Consider the following 20,513-nt stretch of genomic DNA (forward strand, 5'->3'; position numbering starts at 1 on the left):
ATCTCGTGGTCCGGGGGAGTCCCGCCATGTGGAATGTCGTCCGCCATGTCGAGAATGATGAGAAAATAGCCGGAGGAAGAAAAACCGGGCTAGAATACGAAGAGTCAACCAAAAAGTCAACTCCCGAGAAGGTCAAAAATGGCCGGAAAGGCCGGGATGTGGAAATGGTACGGAAATCAAGAGGAAAGCAAGGGGAACAAACCCCGAAAAGGTGGGAACGCCAAACGAGGCACCGAAACAAAGATTTGTTCGGTTGAAAATGTCCGAAACGCGAAGGAAATCGCTAATCCGACGACGATACGGGCGTAGAACGCGAAGAAACGGGCGAAAGAGGAGAGAAAAACGCTCTAGAGAGAGAGTGTGAGAGTTTTCGGCGGAAGAGGAAATGAAAAATAGGGTTTGGAAGCCCTATTTTAAAACACCCGAGGTGAAATGTCGAATCTGCCCCGACTCAGCAACTTTTTGCCGGTCGGCAATATTTTGTGCCGGCCGGCAGTATATTGTGCCGATGGAGTTATTTTGCAGCCGGTGGACAGCCGGTGGCCTCCCGTTCCGGCCGGTGGTGTTCCCACAGCCTTGTTTAGGCCATGTGAGTAGTTTCTGATCTTCATAGCTCAAGAAAGTGCAAGAAAGTGCATCTCCGACGCTCAACCGGCCTCCGTTTTGACCTCGGGTCGTGTCTTCTGTACGTGGCACTCGAATTCGTGCAAGGTGTATCCTTTTTGTATCCTTTTAAATTCAGAAGTTGCCCCACGTGCATCGCATCTTCATCGCACTGTTTTGTGCATTTCAAATCAATCGCGCTGTTTAGCGCATCGCACTGTTTTGTGCATTTCAAATCACTCGCGCTGTTTAGCGCATCGCACTATTTTGTGCATTTCAAATCAATCGCACTGTTTTGTGCATATCAAATCACTCGCACTGTTTAGCGCATCGCACTGTTTTGTGCATTTCAAATCAATCGCACTGTTTTGTGCATTTCAAATCGCTCGCGTTGTTTAGCGCATCGCACTGTTTTGTGCATTTCAAATCCATCGCACTATTTTGTGCATTTCAAATCAATCGCGCTGTTTAGCGCATCACACTGTTTTGTGCATTTCAAAATCAATCGCGCTGTTTAGCGCAGCGCATTGTTTTGTGCACTTCAAATCAATCGCACTGTTTTGTGCATTTCAAATCAATCGCGCTGTTTAGCGCATCGCACTGTTTTGTGCATTTCAAATCAATCGCACTATTTTGTGCATTTCAAAATCACTCGCGCTATTTTGCGCACTGCATCGCACTGTTTTGTGCACCTCACTTGCATCTTGCATGTATCCTATCGCGCTATCTTGCGCACCTTACTTGTACTTGTTAGTACATTGCATTGTTTTGAATGTGAACCGGCTTCGCGTAGCGTATAAGTCCAATTTTCAAAATCTTACATTCCGTGTGGCATACGTGTCACACTTGTATCACTTTTGCATCTTATGAGGCACGCGTGTCTCATTTGTTTCATTTTGCATTCCGTGTGTCACACTTGCATCATTTTGCATCTTATGAGGCACGCGTGTCTCATTTGTTTCATTTTTGCATTCCGTGTGGCATGCGTGTCACACTCGTATCATTTTTGCATCTTATGAGGCACGCGTGTCTCATTTGTTTCATTTTGCATTCCGTGTGGCATACGTGTCACACTTGCATCATTTTGCATCTTATGAGCCACGTGTGTCTCATTTGTTTCATTTTTGCATTCCGTGTGGCATGCGTGTCACACTCGTATCATTTTTGCATCTTATGAGGCACGCGTGTCTCATTTGTTTCATTTTGCATTCCGTGTGGCATACGTGTCACACTTGCATCATTTTGCATCTTATGAGGCACGCGTGTCTCATTTGTTTCATTTTTGCATTCCGTGTGGCATGCGTGTCACACTCGTATCATTTTTGCATCTTATGAGGCACGCGTGTCTCATTTGTTTCATTTTGCATTCCGTGTGGCATGCGTGTCACACTCGTATCATTTTTGCATCTTATGAGGCACGCGTGTCTCATTTGTTTCATTTTGCATTCCGTGTGGCATTCGTGTCACACTCGTATCATTTTTGCATCTCATGAGGCACGCGTGTCTCATTTGTTTCATTTTTGCATTCCGTGTGGCATGCGTGTCACACTCGTATCATTTTTGCATCTTATGAGGCACGCGTGTCTCATTTGTTTCATTTTGCATTCCGTGTGGCATGCGTGTCACACTTGCATCATTTTGCATCTTATGAGGCATGCGTGTCTCATTTGTTTCATTTTGCATTCCGTGTGGCATGCGTGTCACACTCGTATCATTTTGCATCTTATGAGGCATGCGTGTCTCATTTGTTTCATTTTACATTCCGTGTGGCATACGTGTCACACTTGTATCATTTTGCATCTTATGAGGCACGCGTGTCTCATTTGTATCATCTTGTATCATGCTTCATTTGCATCGGCATGCGTGTCACATTTTCGCTGGTATGTGTGTCGTCATTAGCATTAGCATGCGTGCCTCATTCTTGCATTGTCATGCATACTACCCGGTCTGGCGAGACCTTAAACACGCGCGGTCTGGCGAGACCTTAAACACGCACGGTCTGGCAAGACCTTAAACACGCACGGTCTGGCGAGACCTTAAACACGCACGGTCTAGGAGACCTTAAATCCTTGGGAGGTGCGTAACCTCCGGTGCATTGATGTGCACAGTTTTTTCGTGGCATATAAGTCCAATTGTATCAGTTTGCATTCCATGTGGCATGCGTGCCCCATTATTGCATTGTCATGCATGTTGCTACGTGGTCTGGTGAGACCTTAAACACGCACGGTCTAGGGGACCTTAAACCCTTGGAAGGTGCGAAACCTTCAGCACACTGATGTGTGCAGTTTGCATACATTTTGCATCCCGGTCTAGGAGACCCTAAATCCTCTGAAGGTGCAATTCCTTTGGTGTTTGTCGTGCCCGAACGACTTTCGGTGGTCTGGTAAAGCCACCTGCCTATGTTTGCGGTGAGTTCCTAGAAGACCAACTAGGACGGTGGAAACTAGAGTTCGAACGGCTTATGCCTAGAACGCAAAGGTTCGGGAGTTCCGAGACTAAAGTCTGGTTTAAATACCCAGGGGTGTATCCTCGGCTTGAAATCTGTATGGAAGCCCCATAGATTGAGGCAGCATGTCGGCGCCTCAGTTCTGGATACTGAACCAACCTAGTATATCGCCCTGTTGGTAAAATAGGGAAAGTTGCAATCATAGTCATTGCATCATAGTGCATTGTCATGCATTTCCATTGTAGCTTGCATGCATCCATTGCATTTTCCCCAGTAGATCGCATCATACTGCATTGTCATGCATTTTGTAAATATCCATTCCATTGCATATTTGTAGATATTGCATTATAGTTTGCATGCATTCATTGCATTACATCCACCTATGGCTCGCGCCTTTCCATGATTGAGCTTGGTTTGGTATGTGCCCATACTTTTCACGTCGAAACATAGTTCAGTGGACCGTTCTATGTTAGCCGTGGCTTGTTTGTGTACATGCCTTTCCTAGGCAAAATTTGGTTTGGCCTGCGTGCCATATCCATTGCATTGTAGTTTGCATGCATTCATTGCATCACACCTTCCATCTATGGCTTGCGCCTTTCCATGTTGAGCTTGGTTTGGTATGTGCCCTTACTTTTCACGTTAAAGCACAGTTCTGCATGTGTACGCGCCTATTCCACGCTGGTATGTTGGTTTGAGGGTTGCGGCACCTTTTCTGTGTTAGACATGGCTCGTATGCGTACATGCCTTTCCTAGGCAAGATTTGGTTTGGCCCGCGTGCCATATCCATTGCATCGTAGATCGCATGCATTCATTGCATCACCTTCCATCTATGGCTTGCGCCTTTCCATGATTGAGCTTGGTCTGGTATGTGCCCATACTTCTCGTGTCAAAGCATAGTTCAGTGGACCGTTCTATGTTAGACGTGGCTTGTATGCGTACATGCCTTGCCTAGGCAAGATTTGGTTTGGCCCGCGTGCCATATCCATTGCCACCTCCCCAGCATTTTCATTATATATTACATTGTAGTGTAATTTTTGCATCCGGCATTAGGATCATTGTCCTTTCTCCAGCGGGTTGTTTCCCCACTTATGTCAATCCCCCCCCCAATACTTGTTCTTATGTCTGTCTACGATGCTCATAGTTCAGTTGACCGTTCTATGGTAGGCAGACTTGTTACCTCCATCAATCTATTTGACATAGGTGTGGTTTCGAACCACTCGTGATTGGATCGTGATTCAATTGCTTTGCATATAGTTTGCATTGTTTCAATTGCATTGCATCTTCGTTTGCATTATTTATACATTGTTTTGTATATATTGCATATCATTTTGCATCCATTTCTGCATTGTTATGCATGTTGCTAACAATATTGTACCTGTTAAGTCAGTTTTCTTTTCAGGCACGATATTGTATGCACGGTTCATTTGAGGCTGGTGCAACCAGACGAGCCGCACATGTATTGCATCCTCTGAGTGAGACGTATTGAGAATTGCATAATTCTCTTACATCCTTTCTGCATTGTAGTGTAGTTCGGTGTACGCTAGCTTAAAACTGTCGCATGTTTGCTTCATTACAGCTTTCTTTGCATGATCATAAGTTATGTCCGGCACTGCGCATTGTCTTGCATTTTGCACCTGCCTTCGGGCGCATATCTTATTTGTCTTGCATGTTTGTCTGAGTCTTCGGCCTTGTCAAAAATGGGTCGTCTCTGGGCTTTGACAATCACTCCCATCATTGTTATGACTTTCGAGTTCTGTCAAAGAGGGGCAACTGTAGACACCCCATTTTTGACCGTCCTCAAGACTTGGACGTCACCTTTTGAACACTCGGTGATTATCCATGTTTGTGTTCGTTTGGAGTTCCCGGAGGTCTCGGCTCGCGCGCCCTGCCTCAGGATCTCCGAACTTGACCGTTTTGTGTCTAGTTTTGCACCAAACACTTGTGTTTTGCCTTGGAGGGGCAGGGAATGCTTTGTGAGGCATCCCCACACACCACCGGCAGTGGCTAGAGGCCACCGGCTGGTTTTTGCTGCCATCGGCAATGTATTTTGCCGGTCGGCACATTTTGTTGCCGGTTAGCACTCATTTTTGTCAAAATGGCATCTTTGGCCGGCCGACTACTGTGCATCTGCTTTTGCAGATATTTTAAGACAGCTGTCTTGCTTTTGGCTCCCCTCCATACACGTGTATGGAGGGATCTCCCTCTTTAGAGGCTTGCCTTGTAAGCTTTACAAGACAAAAGCTCTATAAGAGAGAGCCTTGTCTCTTGGCTTTAGGGTTAGAGACTTGAGACATTTTAGAGATAGAAAAGACAGAGGAGAGCTCTGGTTTTAGGGTTAGGGTTTGATACATATCCTATCTCTCTTTCCCTCTCTTTAGTGTTCTAGGTGTTTTAGTCCATACTATTGCAAACAAACACCTAGTGTTTCACCTTCCTTTGGCTCTTGAGGTTCTAAGGGGCTGATTTTGGTGTTTTGGTGTTGGATTCAAGCCAAGGAGGGCCATTGGAGCATCACTTGTGATGGGGTCTTCAAGGGTAAGAAACTAACACCTTTATTCTCCATTTTTGCATTGTATTTTGACCTGTCTTAAATTCGTTTTTGAGCTTGGTATATAATACAAAAAAGTTCTGTTTTTTAGTCCTCTTGATTGTTTATTAAGAGTGTTTTTTGGTTTGAGGGTGTTTGACCCCTCTTAGGCCTTGAAAGGCCCCATTTTGAGCCATTTTGAGCGAGTTTCGAGACTTTGGTGTTTGGGCCTCTTCACCACTGAAATCTTGAGGGATTTCAATGGTGGAGATGGTGCCTTGAAGTCTCCAAAAGGAGAGGGCCACCCCCTCTCCTTGTTGTCCTTGAAAAGGACCATTTTTGGCCTCTTGAGGGAGCACCTAGCTAAGCTTCATGTTGACCATGCCTTAGTTGTTTTTTGTGCTTATTATGTTGTAATATGCCTCTGTTTTTACTTGGTTTTGGTGCACAATGCATGCTTAGCATACCTACCATGTAATGCCTCGATATTGCTTTAATATGCCTTAGGTTGTTAGCCTTAGTTCTAGCATGTTTTAGGCTTAGTCTTGTGAAGGTTTTGTGCATATTTTGCCATGTTTTAGGTCTGTCCATGGTTGTTTGGGTCGGATTTGGCATGCTTAGTATAGCCCCTTTGCATTCCGGCTTGTTGGCCTTAAGCATATGAATGTATAGCATGACATTTTTGTATTGATTTGGTGATTTGGAACCATCTACCATGTCATTTCAGTCCCATTTGCATGCCTATATGTTTGCCTTGGACGCATCTTTAATGCTTTGAAAGCTTGTCTTGCATGTTCCATGTTTTGGTGATTATACATGCCTTTGAATTTGAGCCACTTAGATGCCATCTAAGAGTCCATTTTGCATGGTCTAGGCCTGTCTTGAACCCATTTTAAGTCCTCTTAGCCTTGTGAGGCTTGGTTGGCTTGGCCATGGTTCAAGCCCCTTTGACTTGCTTCAAGCCCTTGAGCCATTTGTTGCATGCTTAGCTTGACTTGTTACTTGATTTGGCTCCATGTTTTAACATGATTTTCAATGCTTATGTTGCATGCTACATGTCCATGATTACCTTCTTTCAAATGTGTTTGAGAGTTGTCCAATTTGTGCCTAAGTGTTGGCCTTTCAACATGTGTATGTGTGCATGTGTTTTGGTCCCTCATTATAGCACTTTGGCCACTGTTTTGGGCCTATTTAGAGTTGCCTAAATCGTGCATAAGTCCATCTTTTCATCCATTTGCATCGCCTCATGTTTGCTTCTATGCTTGCATAAGTGCCTTGCCATGCCATGTTGCACCCTTAGCTTGCATGCCTAGGTTGCATTGCATCTTGCATGCATGCCTTGTTCCTCGACTTGATGATAGGAATTGGGCCTTGATTTGTTTGTTTGGTTTGCATTTCATTTGACATGAAAGTTGCACACTTGGTCACTTGGGCCATCATGCATGGAAATGCGTGATTGGTGGTCCGAGAACCGAGAAGTATGTCCCTTTGAGTCATTACCATGATAAGAGACATGATTGGTGCATATATGCCTTGAAATTGTATTGCCATGCAAGTTCTGTCCTCTGCTGCTGTGAGTTGCAGGTTCTGCAGGCACTCTCTGCCGACCGGCAGTGTACATTGCCGACCGGCAATTATTCTTTTGCTGATAGCTTCATCCTGTGCCGGTGACTACATACCACTGCCGGTGGTAATTTTATTCAGCCGGTGGTGATTCCCAGTATCCAGAGAGGCATCCCTGGGACTTTGGTAGTTTTCAGAGAGGCAGAGCAGGGAAAACAGAGGCAGACTATGCATGGCGGTGCACTTCCGAGCAAGACCCGAACACGCGTTGCATCTGGCCCTCCTCTCGAGGCGGTTTACTGCTTTTCCTAGTTTAATTAGTTTATTAATTAATTAGGAAATTTGTAATATTTAAATTAGCTTGCGTAGTTAATTAATTTGTAATATTTATTCGGTCCCTCCGAGTGAGGGCAAATCTGTAATAAGTGTGGGTGAGTGGCGTGTATGTCTTCCAATCCCCACTTCTTTCTTCCCTTTTATTTACCTGCTTATGATGGTAGATTAGGGCATGTTTAATTTAGCATACCTTATGCTATGCATGCGTGCATCCATACATTTGTCTTGCATGCACCGGGCTCGGTACATCATGCTAACTGCATTTGTACTTCAATTCAAAAATTGAATACGTGCATCAATCGATCGCATTTCACATGCCATGTTTAGGGTTAGCCGAGCCTGTCTAGATTGCATTTTCGCATGCGATGCATTAGCCATTCTTAACATGAACTAGGACATGCATGTTTGCTAACTAGTTTATTGTTTTGGCACGGAGTACAATGTAAGTATTTTAGCTTTAGCATCCCGCATGCGTGTGAGTGTTGCAATGACAGTATGCTTGCCATGCGGCTAAATGCTTATGTGATAAATTGTTTGAATGCCTGTGGGTGAAGGTTAGATTGTTTGAGTTGGAGAAACTCATTGAAATCCGTATTTTAGCCTACTTACGAGTAGCAAATTCCAAAGTGTTTTCTAAAACAAACGGATATGCAATGCTTATTTCCAAATTAGGCAATCTAGTCTATACTTGTTTGTTGCGCGCATAACATAGTAGTTCTAGGCTAATAAATGGAATAAGAACACATAACGTTTTCAAAATCGGATATCATGGTTAGTAGAGGCCGGTCTTCGGACCGGGCGAAAGGGGGTGCTCATAGCTGACCTTCCCCGATCGTACCCAAGCTCCCGAGCCGAGACAACTCCGGTAATGACGGACATGTGGCCTTCGGCACCGAGTCAGGGTTTCCTAAATTTCCCCATTAAAAAATATTTAGGCGGTGACTCTGTATCTGGCAAAGCAGTCCATGTTTGGCACTTCTTTTCAAAAATCTGTTTCTCGAAACGATTTGCCGGATTTGGACTCTTTGGTTCAGATTAAGAACCGTGACAACAAATCGAGTCCGAACTGTAGCGAGGGCCCCACGCGGGCGCGTCTACACACTGGTCTCAACATCATCATCGCACAAGATAGGCTCAAAAGGACTGCTCTGGCCTCTAGCACCTCTACCCCTGCTATCACAACCCAAACTTGCCCCTAAAAGTTTGGGCATGACCGATCCAATGATGGGTCTCAAAACCAAATAATCAAATAGCAAGAATACTACGTAACACCGGGGCCTGAATGGAAGCAATTATTAATCTAAAATGACATCCATTGAGTAGTCTTTAAATGCCACGATCACAAAACATTTCATCACATAACCCAACACATAACGTAGCATACACGTAAGTGACAATGACATACATACATATACAATTCCAACCCCAACTGGGGGTATAACCAAAACATTCAAGGGTGAAAAGTTATATAAGTTTATCGACATTTGACAAAAGTACTAGTGACCCAACGTTAAGTGCCATGAAAGGAACTCTACAAAAATAAATAGGCTTTATTTAATTGATTGGACACACAGCAGGGTCAATAAAAGAGCTACTAGGGCTGGACTAAGACTGGCCTCTGTAGATGTGCCCGAACGTCCCGAGAAAATCCTGTTTTGTTCACTAGGCTGCTACAATTCAAACTCAAATGTCACGGTTCTGAATTGAATCTCGCAAAGTGCAATGCAAGACCGATAAATCACCAAAGAGTCCAAATCCAGCTAATCGTTTTGGAAAACTGATTTTTATAAAGAAGTGCCAAACATGGATTGCTTTGCCAGATACAAAGTCGCCACCTAAATGTTTTTGTTTTGGGAAATTTAGGAAACCATGACTCATGCCTAAGGCCACGTGTCCGTCATCACCAAAGTTGCCTCGGCTCTGGAACTTGGGTACGAGAGGGGAAGGTCATGCAATGAGCACCCCCGCTCGCCCGATCAAAAATCGGCCTGTACTAAGCATGATATTTTGTTTTGAAAACATATGTGTTCTTATTCCGGTTATTAGTCTAGAATTACTATGTGATGCGCACAACACACAAGTATAGACTAGATCACCTAAGTTGGAACAAAACATCTCATGGTTGTTTGTTTGAAAATGGTTTGAAGGTGCTACTCGCAAGTAGGCTAAGACGTGGATTTGCCACCCTCGAGTGGGCTTAGAAAATAAGATTTTGCCACCCTCAAGTGGGCTTAAAAACTCGCATTTCAATGAATTGTTCCAATTCAAGTAATCCAACCTTCATCCACAGGCATTCAGGCAATTATATCAGTTAAGCAAATAGCCTCATGGCAAGCATGCTGTCTTGTTAACACTCACACTCATGCAAGATGCTAAAGCGTAAAAGCTTACCTAGTACTCCGAGCCAAAACAATAGCTAGTTAGTAATCAATGCGTGATCCTAGCTATGTTAAGATGGCTAATGCAACACATGCAAAATGCAACTAGAAATAGGCTCGGCTATTCTAATATGGCATATGAAATGCAACACTCGATACATGTATTCAAATAGGAATTAAATACAATAAAGTTAGTATGATACGCTGAGCCCAGTGCATGCAAGACAGATGAATTGATGCAAACATGCATAGCATAAGGATGCTAATCAAAATATGACCTAGAACTAACCATCGTAAGCGGTTAAGTAAAAGGGAGAAAGACCAGGTGTTCCTCAACATCCTTCTTTTTTGATCTCTCAACTTCTTTTCCAGAGGTCTCTGGTTGGTCTAATGTTGCGGGTTTGAAGTACCGACCACTCTGGGTCATATGATTGATCTTGTCAGTATACCAAGTGTCATCTGAGGTATCAACTTTCCACCCTTCATCAGTGTATGCATGACTTAGGTTGCTATCTTCCCACCACTCTCCTGCAGTCATGGTCGGGCTAGCATCAGGTTCTATTTGGAGCATGTTAACATCATGCACCCCATCATCATACCATTCTACCTCCACTACAGTCTTGGTTCCTGAATTTTGATGTTTTCAGAGTTTCTGTAACATCCTTTTTTAGTCACTGGGCTCCCATTTGACCTTTTTGGTAGTTTGGACATCACCCACCGTTGTCTCGAGTTCTTCTTTCTCTTTTCCTTTTCCCTACTCTAGAGTTATCTTTGTTTGGATCTCTTATATCCTTTCCCTTTGAAATTGTTCCAGTGCCTGTTCTTTCTCGGTTAGAGGTGCAGCTTCAGCCTTGCCACTAGCAGCCATTTCCTTTTCCTTTCCAGTCTCTCCTATCTGTTCCTCTACATCTAACTCTTCCTCACTCAACCATCCATTGCTTGTTTCTGGCTAGCTCGGGTCTTACCACCCCACCTGAACATTGCTTGTATCCTCCTCTTCGAAAAAGTACAAATCCTCCAGATCCTCCTCCAGATCAGCCAAGTCCTCTTCTAAGTCAGCCAAGTCATTTAGGCCTTGTTCAGGCCGATCATTCTGATGTTGCCCTAACTAGCCTTCTCCGATAGCATTAATGCTGAGAAAGTCCGGCAATATGACTACTGGCTTCAGCTGATCGATGGCCACAATGTATAAACTGGGATCGTACTCCTCTGCGAGCGAGACCCCTTCTCTATGACACGGGTATCAGACGACCTTGTCTTCAGTGCATTCTCTTCTTTCTCTATTTCTATTGCCACGGGCCTGGATTGGGTTTGTGGTGTTAGATCCATCATGCACATGTCTGTGCCTTCTAGAATAACTACCTCCGGTTTTGGTAGATGGAATGACGTAATGTATGTGTTAGGGTTGAAGGTGGGCGGTAGTGTATAGATGTGGTTAATGTTTTTAGGTTAGGAATTTGGTAATGTGCGAGAAGTGGGTTGGCTGTTACGTTTGGTTTGGAAGGTGGGGCGATGACTTTGTTATCAATGAGATCCTAGATCTCATGACGTAAACGGTAGCACAAGTCTGTAGGATGGCCATGTTATTTATGGAAGATACAATACTAGGTAGGGTCATGTTTGGGTGGCAATGGGTTCGAAAATGGACGAGGATCGAGAGGCTTGAGATGCCCCTTTTCCATTAATAGTTTGAGGGCGCGAGTTAGGCTCATATGGAGAGGAGTAAAAGCTCTTCGGTTCCGAGGTGGGCCAGTATTTTGTGAAGGTTATGAGGTGGTGGTAGTAGCAAAGGGATTAGTTATCTTGGCTATTGAAACCATAGTACTGGCATCCGCAAGCCGTGGAATAGTGTTATTGCTAGCATTGGTATTCCGAGAGAATGGCCTTCTTGCGGGTTCGCTTATTCTATGGATAATGCCCTTTTTGAATGCACTCTCAATCTAGAGCCCCAACTCATGTAAGGAAGCAAATGTGGACAACAGTGCCACTATCATTCTCTGCAGTATGTCTGGCTCAAGGTTCTAGACCACCAACCTAACTTGCTCTCTTTCAGCAGGTCTATTTGTCATTTAGGTTTCCTTGGCTCTCCACCGGGTGACAAAATCGATGAATGATTCTTTGGGTTTTTGGGTAGTAGCCTCCAGCTCACTAATGGTTACCTTTATCTGGGTGTTATATGAATACTGATTGACAAATGCCTTAGATAGCTCCTCACAATTCTGCTTTGTTGAGTCTTCTAATTTAGCGTACCAGATGGCCGCCACATTAGACAAGGTTCTCCCAAAAAAGGAAAGCTTTTGTGCCCTAGATAAACCCATGGGTCTTAATACATCTGAAAACAACCGGACATCCACAATCGGATCCCTACTTCCATCGAACCTGTCGATTTTGGACATCTTAAATTTCTCCGGTAATCTGACTGAAACCTTAGTGTACCAGTCTTCGATATCTGGAATGGAGTTGAAGCCCTGGGATTTCTTTAATGCTTTATCCAATCTAGCAATCTTGACCAACGCTAGATCAATTTCATTGATATCGAAAGGAAAGATTCCTGTGAGAGGTTGAACCAGAGGCCTATAAGCCAAAGCCAAGGGAAACATTTCCTGAAGATCTAGGATTTGGAGATTTTCTACTGGTGGGGGTAGATCCGAGTTTGGCTAAGCAGTCGGGATCGGATGCACGGTTGATGCAAAAGCCCTAGATGTATGTTGTAGATTGGCGATAATTTCATCATGTACAGCCATCCTCTGGTTTATAGTGTCCATGGTTCTCTGGAAAGCTGCCATCATGGCAGCAAATTCCTCCGTGTTCTGTGCTGTATTTTGTGCCATTGCTGGTCTGGGTAAACTAGATGCTGGTGAACTGATTCAGTGAGAACAGATAGGTGTTTGCCGAGTGCTTTGTACTGGTGCTGCTGCATGTCTGTTCCTTCTTCGTCGGGTGACTGGCGGAAGTGAGACTAACACTGGCTGGCCACCAACAAGGTCTTGAGCTTTGCAAAGCCTACCAAAGCGAGTCCACACAACTTGGGGAATATCGGGTCTTTCTGAAGCTATGATGGTAAACTACCTAGCAAAAGGAAAGAAAAAACATAATGAAAATCGGACAGTACTTTAGCCCCAATTCACAATAGTCATAACACACAGTTGAACTGTAATCCCCACTGAACTCTATTCTCAAACTCATACTGATATGAACCATCCTGTACAGTTTCACCATAAAAGTGCATACCAAGTAAAAGAACCAAAACACCCCTATGAGGGGGTAGGGTTACCCTGTTCTACATTTTTCACATGATCTAGGTTGTACTATTTCAAACAATAAGTTTCACAACATCATGCAAATGGGTGGCATCCTGTCCTAAGTTAGAATAGTCACTATAGCTTCACTATATGCAACTAGGTCAAATGGTCGAAAGGGTACCTCAATAAGATTACCTAATATACCTCTCACACCTAACACCGAGAAGTGAAAAGAGGATCAAGCAGTACAGCGGTAATCTAGATCCAAGGGTTGTGTTTCCAACAAGGCAGAGCCCATGATCGGTCAGCCTTTTGACACGCCTTTTAGGCGACCCTTCGTCAAACCATCCAGAAATAGCAGATGGAAAACACAGTGACTTAAAGTAACCATGCAAATGTTATGCAAAGAACATATAAGTGTAGATAAAATTTCACATCATGAGTTTCAAGTCAAGTTCTGTAAATCCCCAGCAGAGTCGCCAGAAACTGTCACTTGACTTTTCGTGCTCCTTTCGGTTATGACAAGCCCCACAGTTCAGCTCCTGTGGTTCTGAATCTGATTTCACAAAGTGCAATGTGAAACAATGAAAACACAAAAGAGTGCAAATCCTACAATTCTTTTGGGAAATCGTTGTTTGAATCAAATGCCAAAAATGAACTACTTTGCCAGATTTCAGAGTCGCCACCTAAATATTTTTGAAGAATTTAGGAAACCCGAGACTCGTGCCAAAGGCCACTTATCCATCATCACCAAAGTGTCTCGGCTCGGGAACTTAGGTACGAGAGGGGAAGGTCATGAATTGAGCACCTCACTCGTCCGATCAAAGATCGGCCTCTACTAATCATGATGTAATTTTTATTTACGTTATATGCTCTTGTTCTGGTTTTATTAGACTAACATTACTATGTGGCGCACATAAGTATAGACGTTTTTGTGAAGATTGGAACACTTTGATTTCATGTTTTATTTGAAAAATTGTTTTTTGATACTCGTCACTTGAAAAGGTGAGTTTGTATGCCCATTAATCAAGTTGTCCTAATTTTGGCAATTAGCCTCCATCCATAGGCATTCAAATATGCATATCATTTAAGCACTTAGCCTCATGGAAATATGTTTGGCATGGCAGCACAAACATTCGATGCAAGATGCTAAAGCTCAAAATTGCTCACCTAGTACTCCGAGCCAAAAACAAAGCAAAATAATTAGAAAATATGCATCCTCCTGACTAATGCAATATGACTAATGCAACGCACACATTATGTAATTTATAGGCTCGACTATGAGCATGGCCTATGATTCCATTCAAGACATGCAATAAAGCACGTATTCAAGCAATGAATTTAAACATTGATATTGGGTTAGTATGATGAGCCAAACGTTAGATGCACGTAAGGCAATAGATGCAAAGCATAAGAATGCTAATTTGAAAAATGAGGTTCTATACTAACCATTGCAAGCAAGTAAGTAAAAGGGAGAAAGATATGGGGTTGGAAGACATACAACTTATTACGTGTTGGCCCTCACATAAGAGGGTCTGAATCAAAGTCCGAAAGTCCAAATTAAGCTAATTATTACAAAACCAAAGGAATAAATAAGCAAAGAATTACTAGCTAGCTACTCTATTACAACAAGGATAATAATGACAAATAAACTAGCTGTCTAAGTTAACTAGCAATAACAATTACAAATAAACAATAATAATAATTAAAACACTAATTACAACAAGACTAATTGTAACCATAATAATAAATTAATTACAACAATACTCGAAGCATTAATTTACAACATTGATGTAAGCAAGGATGCACAAGGGTTGCATGCATAGTGTCTGAGAACTGCTCTGTCTGCCTAGGCCTGCTCTGTTTCACCTTTACCCACTACCCTCTGTTTTCTGCAAAACTCACTACTGACCAAACATTGATGGCCGGCCGACCTTTAATGAAGCCCGGCTAGGCCTAAATAAGGCTGGCCGTGCCTTAATTTTATGCAAAATTTTGTTTTGTGCCCTGAAGTGAAAATAGTGCGAACAGAGTTGTTCTGAACTCTGTTTGTCCCTCTTACACTTCTCAGTCATTGGAAAGCCTTAAGAGAAGGTTGGAATCGTTTCCAAAACCATCAATGAGCAAGTTGATTGCTTGATGATTTCGGATACAATTTGGACAAAGATCAATAAATGCAATGAATAACAACCATCCTCCCTTTATCATGGGATGAGCTCAAAAGGAGGGAGTAAAGACGCTTTAAGGGTCGTCAAAACACCATGAATTGATGTGTGACGACTCTTGACACAATAGACTCGGTATAATGTCTGGCTGAGCCCAAGCAATATAACTCAATTTCTTTATGTGGGTTGGTTCATTTTAAGTTAAATTCATTAGTCTTTGACATTCTTTAACCCATTTGTTCAAGATGATTGTTACGTCCACTAAAGATTACGTCCACTAAGTGAGAAATATGTCAAAAGGGAAGTGATTCTCAACATGAAAAAGAGACTATGCCGTTGACAATGAACCTCCGTAGAGATTAAGTCATTAAGCATAGATCTCTAGTTCATGTTTTGAATAACCGTCAACCGATTGAAACAACTCTCAAATGAAAGACATGAATGGTAAGTTAATTATTAAAATGAGGCTCTTAAACAAGGAAATTAGACAAGGAAAGGCCAAGAACAATATGCAACAAGCTATGCATAAGGACTTGTGAGACAACAAGCAAACTAATCAAAGCACGAACTAATTAAACAACCTAGGACAGTCCTAAAACAACCCTTAATGGGTGGAAAACAGGGCTTAAAGTGCATAAAAAGGGCCCAAAAAGCTAAACAACAAAGAAGGAAAACAAGGCTAGTAAGCAAGAACAAGGAGGGGTGGCTAACCCCTCCACTTTTGAAACCACAAAGCATGATTTTTAGCCTCTTTTAAATTCTGAAAAAAACAATTTAGAAAGAAAAGAAAATGGTGTAAAAGCAAGGGTTTGAGCTGTAGGTGAAGGTGTAAGAAAGAGTATTAACTATCTCTACCCTTTGGTAGCTCTCCAAACCCCAACCTTAGACACTTGAAGGAAGATCAAAACAATACAAAAATACAAGAATTTGATAGCAAATGATAGAAAAGAGAACAAGAGAAGAGATAGTAAGCTTATACATCTCAAGAAGGTAAGTTCTTTGTTGTGAATCAAACTAAGTCCAAACACACTCTGAAGCTTGAATTGTGATGCTCAAGGCTCAACCAAGGTTCCTAGGCTAAGGTGTGAAGGTGTATATGGTGTATGGATATAGGTTCAAGGTGGTAGGCTTGCTCAAAGGGTTGCTTGCACAAGAAGAAGGAGCTCTCAAGAAGGTGTATAAGCTTTTTCGAAATTCTTCAACCCTCAAAACAGAGATACAACTTCATTTTTATAGAATTTGAGCAAGATGGGTCATAAATATCTTCAAAAATGGACAACTAGTGGGCTTTCACCCAGAACAGTATTTCTCGTTACTAAGGCACGGCCGGCCCTCAATGAGGCACGACCGTGTCTCAAAGGGATCCCCTGTTTTCCTACTTCAAACTTAGTACAAGGTGGTATAATGTGTAAAAATGAGTTTTTGGGGTGTAAACAGTAGGAATATGGAAGGTTTAGAATTGTTTCGGAGCTTAAACATAGCCCCTTTGTTCAGACCTCGAACTACGCACAACACCGCTTTCATCATCGAGTGTACCGAGCAAAGTGCCCGAGCCTTGCGGGCAGTCAAAAATGGGGTGTCTACACTGTTCATCTTGTAAATCAGTTACTAGAGGTGAGTCGTCAGGTATAGGATGTGCTGCTAAAAAGTCTGCTAGAGCTTGCCCATTTACGGCTGTTTGGGGAACATATTCAATATTGTTGGAGAATTACGGCCCATTTTGCAATTTTTCCTAAAAGTACGGGCCACGAAAGTATATATTTCAAGGGGTCTGCTCTTCATATCAACTTGACCTCATGTTCCAAGACATAGTGCTTTAGCTTCTACATGGTGAAGACCAAGGCTAAACATGTCTTTTCGATAGCGAAATAATTGGCTTCCGCCCCAACTAGAGTACAACTCAAGTAATACAAGGCATTTTCTTTCCCCTGCTCATTGTGTTGTGCCTACAGTGCCCCTAACGAACCATCAAGGGCTGCTATGTACAACAATAGTAGTCTCTTTTTATTGGGCTCATAAGTACTGGAGTCTTCAAAAGATACTCCTTAATATTGTTAAATGCATTTTGGTAGTATTGATCCCGTTCAAATGGAACACCCTTTTTCATTAATCTTGAGAATGACAAGCATCGACCCGCCAAGTTAGAAATAAATCTTCTGATATAAGCCAATCTTCCTTGCAGTCCCTTCAATTCCCTTAAATTTTGCCGCCGGGAGAGGGGGGCATTTCAGGAATGGTTTTAATCTTGGTAGGGTCAATTTCAATCCCTTTATTTTGGACCACAAACCCTAGAAATTTTCCTGATGGAACTCCGAATGCACATTTTAGTGGGTTCATCTTGAGTTTATATCTCCTCAAGTGTTCAAAGATTCTTCTCAAGTCTTTCACATGGTTTTTCTCTTTCTTTGTCTTGACGACAAGATCATCAACATAGCATTCAATGGTGTCATGAAGCATATCACTGAAAATTACAATCATCGCCCTTTGATACGTTGCCCCAGCATTTTTTAGGCCAAAAGGCATTACCTTGTAGTAAAAGACTCCCATTGGAGTCTTGAATGCATTCATTTCCTCATCTTCAAGTGACATTTGGATTTGATTGTATCCTGAATACCTATGCATAAAAGACAAGGTTTCATACCTAGTAGTTGCATCTACAAGAAGTTCAGTGATGAGCAAGGAAAACTCATCTTTAGGACAAGCCTCAGTAAGATCACGAAAATCGATGCAAACCTTAATTTGAGCATTCTTTTTCATGACTAGCACTATGTTTGCTAGCTAGGTTGGATATTTGACTTCTCTGATGAATCCTGCATTGATAAGCTTGTCGACTTCAGCTTCAATTTGGGTTGTAAGCTCTGGTCGAGTTCACCTTTAAAGTTGTTTAACTAGTCGTTTCTTAGGGTGAATTGCAAGTTTATGGATTGCAATCTCTGGACCAAGACCAGACATCTCATTGTAGTTCCATGTGAATATATTGTGATACTCCCTTAAGGAAATATATTGCTAAGCCTATTTTTCCTTTAAATTTGCACTAATGAAGGTTGGTTTGTTTTCTCCTTCATCACCAAGATTTACCTCATGAAAGTCATGTACGGTGGATTGGCCTCCTGCTTCAAATTCTATTGGTGAAGGTTAAGTTTTATCTTCGTCAACATCTTCCAACACCTCTTGAGTGGTAGTCATGTTTACTGGAAATTTTCCTTCATCCCCACAATAGCCTAACACTTATGTCCTGGTGGTGATAACATTGCCTTGTTAGCTAGCCTGCCTCTATGAAGGTGTCAATGCAGCATCAAAGGGTGTCATTGCTCCTACTAGTCTTTTTTTAGGATCTAAACCAACATTTACCAACATCTACGTAATTTATGCACTAAAGGTACGCTTCTGAAAACTAAAAATGTTTTTTCGGGCATTTGTTCAACTTTCACCTTCTGTTCAACTTCTCCAAGTGAGTGGAATATGATGGGTTTTGACCCTTTTCCTTTAGGAGGGACCACGATCTTATTATATTTCTCCACATAGGTGTGTTCTGTCCTTCTTAATGGCAATGTGAAATCACCTTTTAAATCCAAAATTGGATTTATTGGAGCTAGAGCCCTTGCCCCTAGTCTCCTTTTGGACTTTGGCATATATCGAAAAGTTCTTTTTGTCGAAACTGGAGTAGGCTCAAGAGCATCTTCAGATTCTTTGACATTTTGAGTATCTTCAAACTTTTTCACATCTTTTCCCCTTCTTTGTGTAGTCTTTGTATAGAAGCGAGCATCAACATAATAGGCCTCTGCTTCTCCAAATGGATTACTAACAGCCATAATTGTCCCCTCTTTTTTGGGTGAAGGCAATGGGTACTTGATACATTGGTGAAAAGTTAATGGTACTCCATGATGATTATGCATCCATGGTCTCTAAGGAAAGCATTGTAGGAGGTGTCTACATTAATGACCAAAATGCTAGAATATATTAAAGACTTGGACAAGGCATCTATTAAAGACTTCCAAAGCTTTGGAGACATCTTCAATGCATCATATACGCTCAACAATGCTGGAATTTTCTTAAGATGAGCTAGTGGAACTTCTAACGCTTGAGGGCCTTGAGGATTTTGTAATTTCCTCTGGTAGGTCAAGTAAGTCTGGCATAATTCAGCAACAACCTTTTCATTGACCTCAACATTCATCATTTATTTGGACCATGTTGACTGGTCTAGCTGCAGAGTGATCATCATCATCAGTCACTTCTCCGTCGTCCTGGAACTGTATTCTTCTCTCATTTCTTAGGTACCGAGAGTCATGCCTATAAAAGCATTGGGATTCTACAAAACCATTCTTCATGGCTTCCTAACTAGGCATAACAATCCCTTTGAGGTAGCAATACCAGTCAAAGGTGATCCCATCCAAAGAAATAGGGAATTATCTTAGGCAAAGTGCTTGATTTTGAGTTGTTTCCCCATACTGCTTCAAAAAACGCCTGATAGTCTTTGAGGATCTCCATATCCCTCATATAGGACAAAATTTGAAAGTTCGTATCCCTCAAAAAATGGTGTTTGCTCTACCCATGAAGGGAACAAACCCCTTGAGTGATAAGTGCCCATCTCTCGAAGATCAAGGGCAGCTTCAATCTTCTCCTCAATTGTGTCTTCAATGAGATCATATGACTGAGCAAATGTATCCTCATCCTTCAGAGGTTCTGACATCTCAATTTCTATTGGCCACGGTTTATAAAATGTCCTATAGAATCGATCAGCCATGGTGTCCCAATTAAGGATTGAATTAGGTGGCAGGCTGAAGTACTAATCTGATGCCCACCCATCCAAAGAAAGGACGAACTGCCATAGAAGTAATGCCTAGCTTTTACTGTGTTTCCACTGGTGCAAGGAAACGAACCAAATGGCGCCTTGGACAACCTATCCCATTATGTAAGGGAAAACGAGGTACTGTATATCCTCGTGGAAACTGGACCCATTTGACCTAATTTATGGAAAGAGTGTCCAGAAATTTGATTTCTTTCAATAATCAGATTTTGATGGGCTACAAAACCCTCATTTTTTAAAGAAACTATTACTTTTTCCTAATGTTCTACTTCTTTTCTAGCTTCAATTCTTGTTTTCTCATCATCACCTGGATTGCGAATGATATGTATTTCTTGCTCTTCAAAATTTACATCCACAGTGATAACATTACAAGGAAATTCAAAGTGGTCATTTGATACACATTCTCTATCGTATGTCCTGGCCAGAGATGTGTATGGAGAACTATC

This window comes from Camellia sinensis, chromosome 13 (assembly GCF_055761805.1).
Source record: "Camellia sinensis isolate YWXY chromosome 13, ASM5576180v1, whole genome shotgun sequence".
Taxonomy (NCBI): domain Eukaryota; kingdom Viridiplantae; phylum Streptophyta; class Magnoliopsida; order Ericales; family Theaceae; genus Camellia; species Camellia sinensis.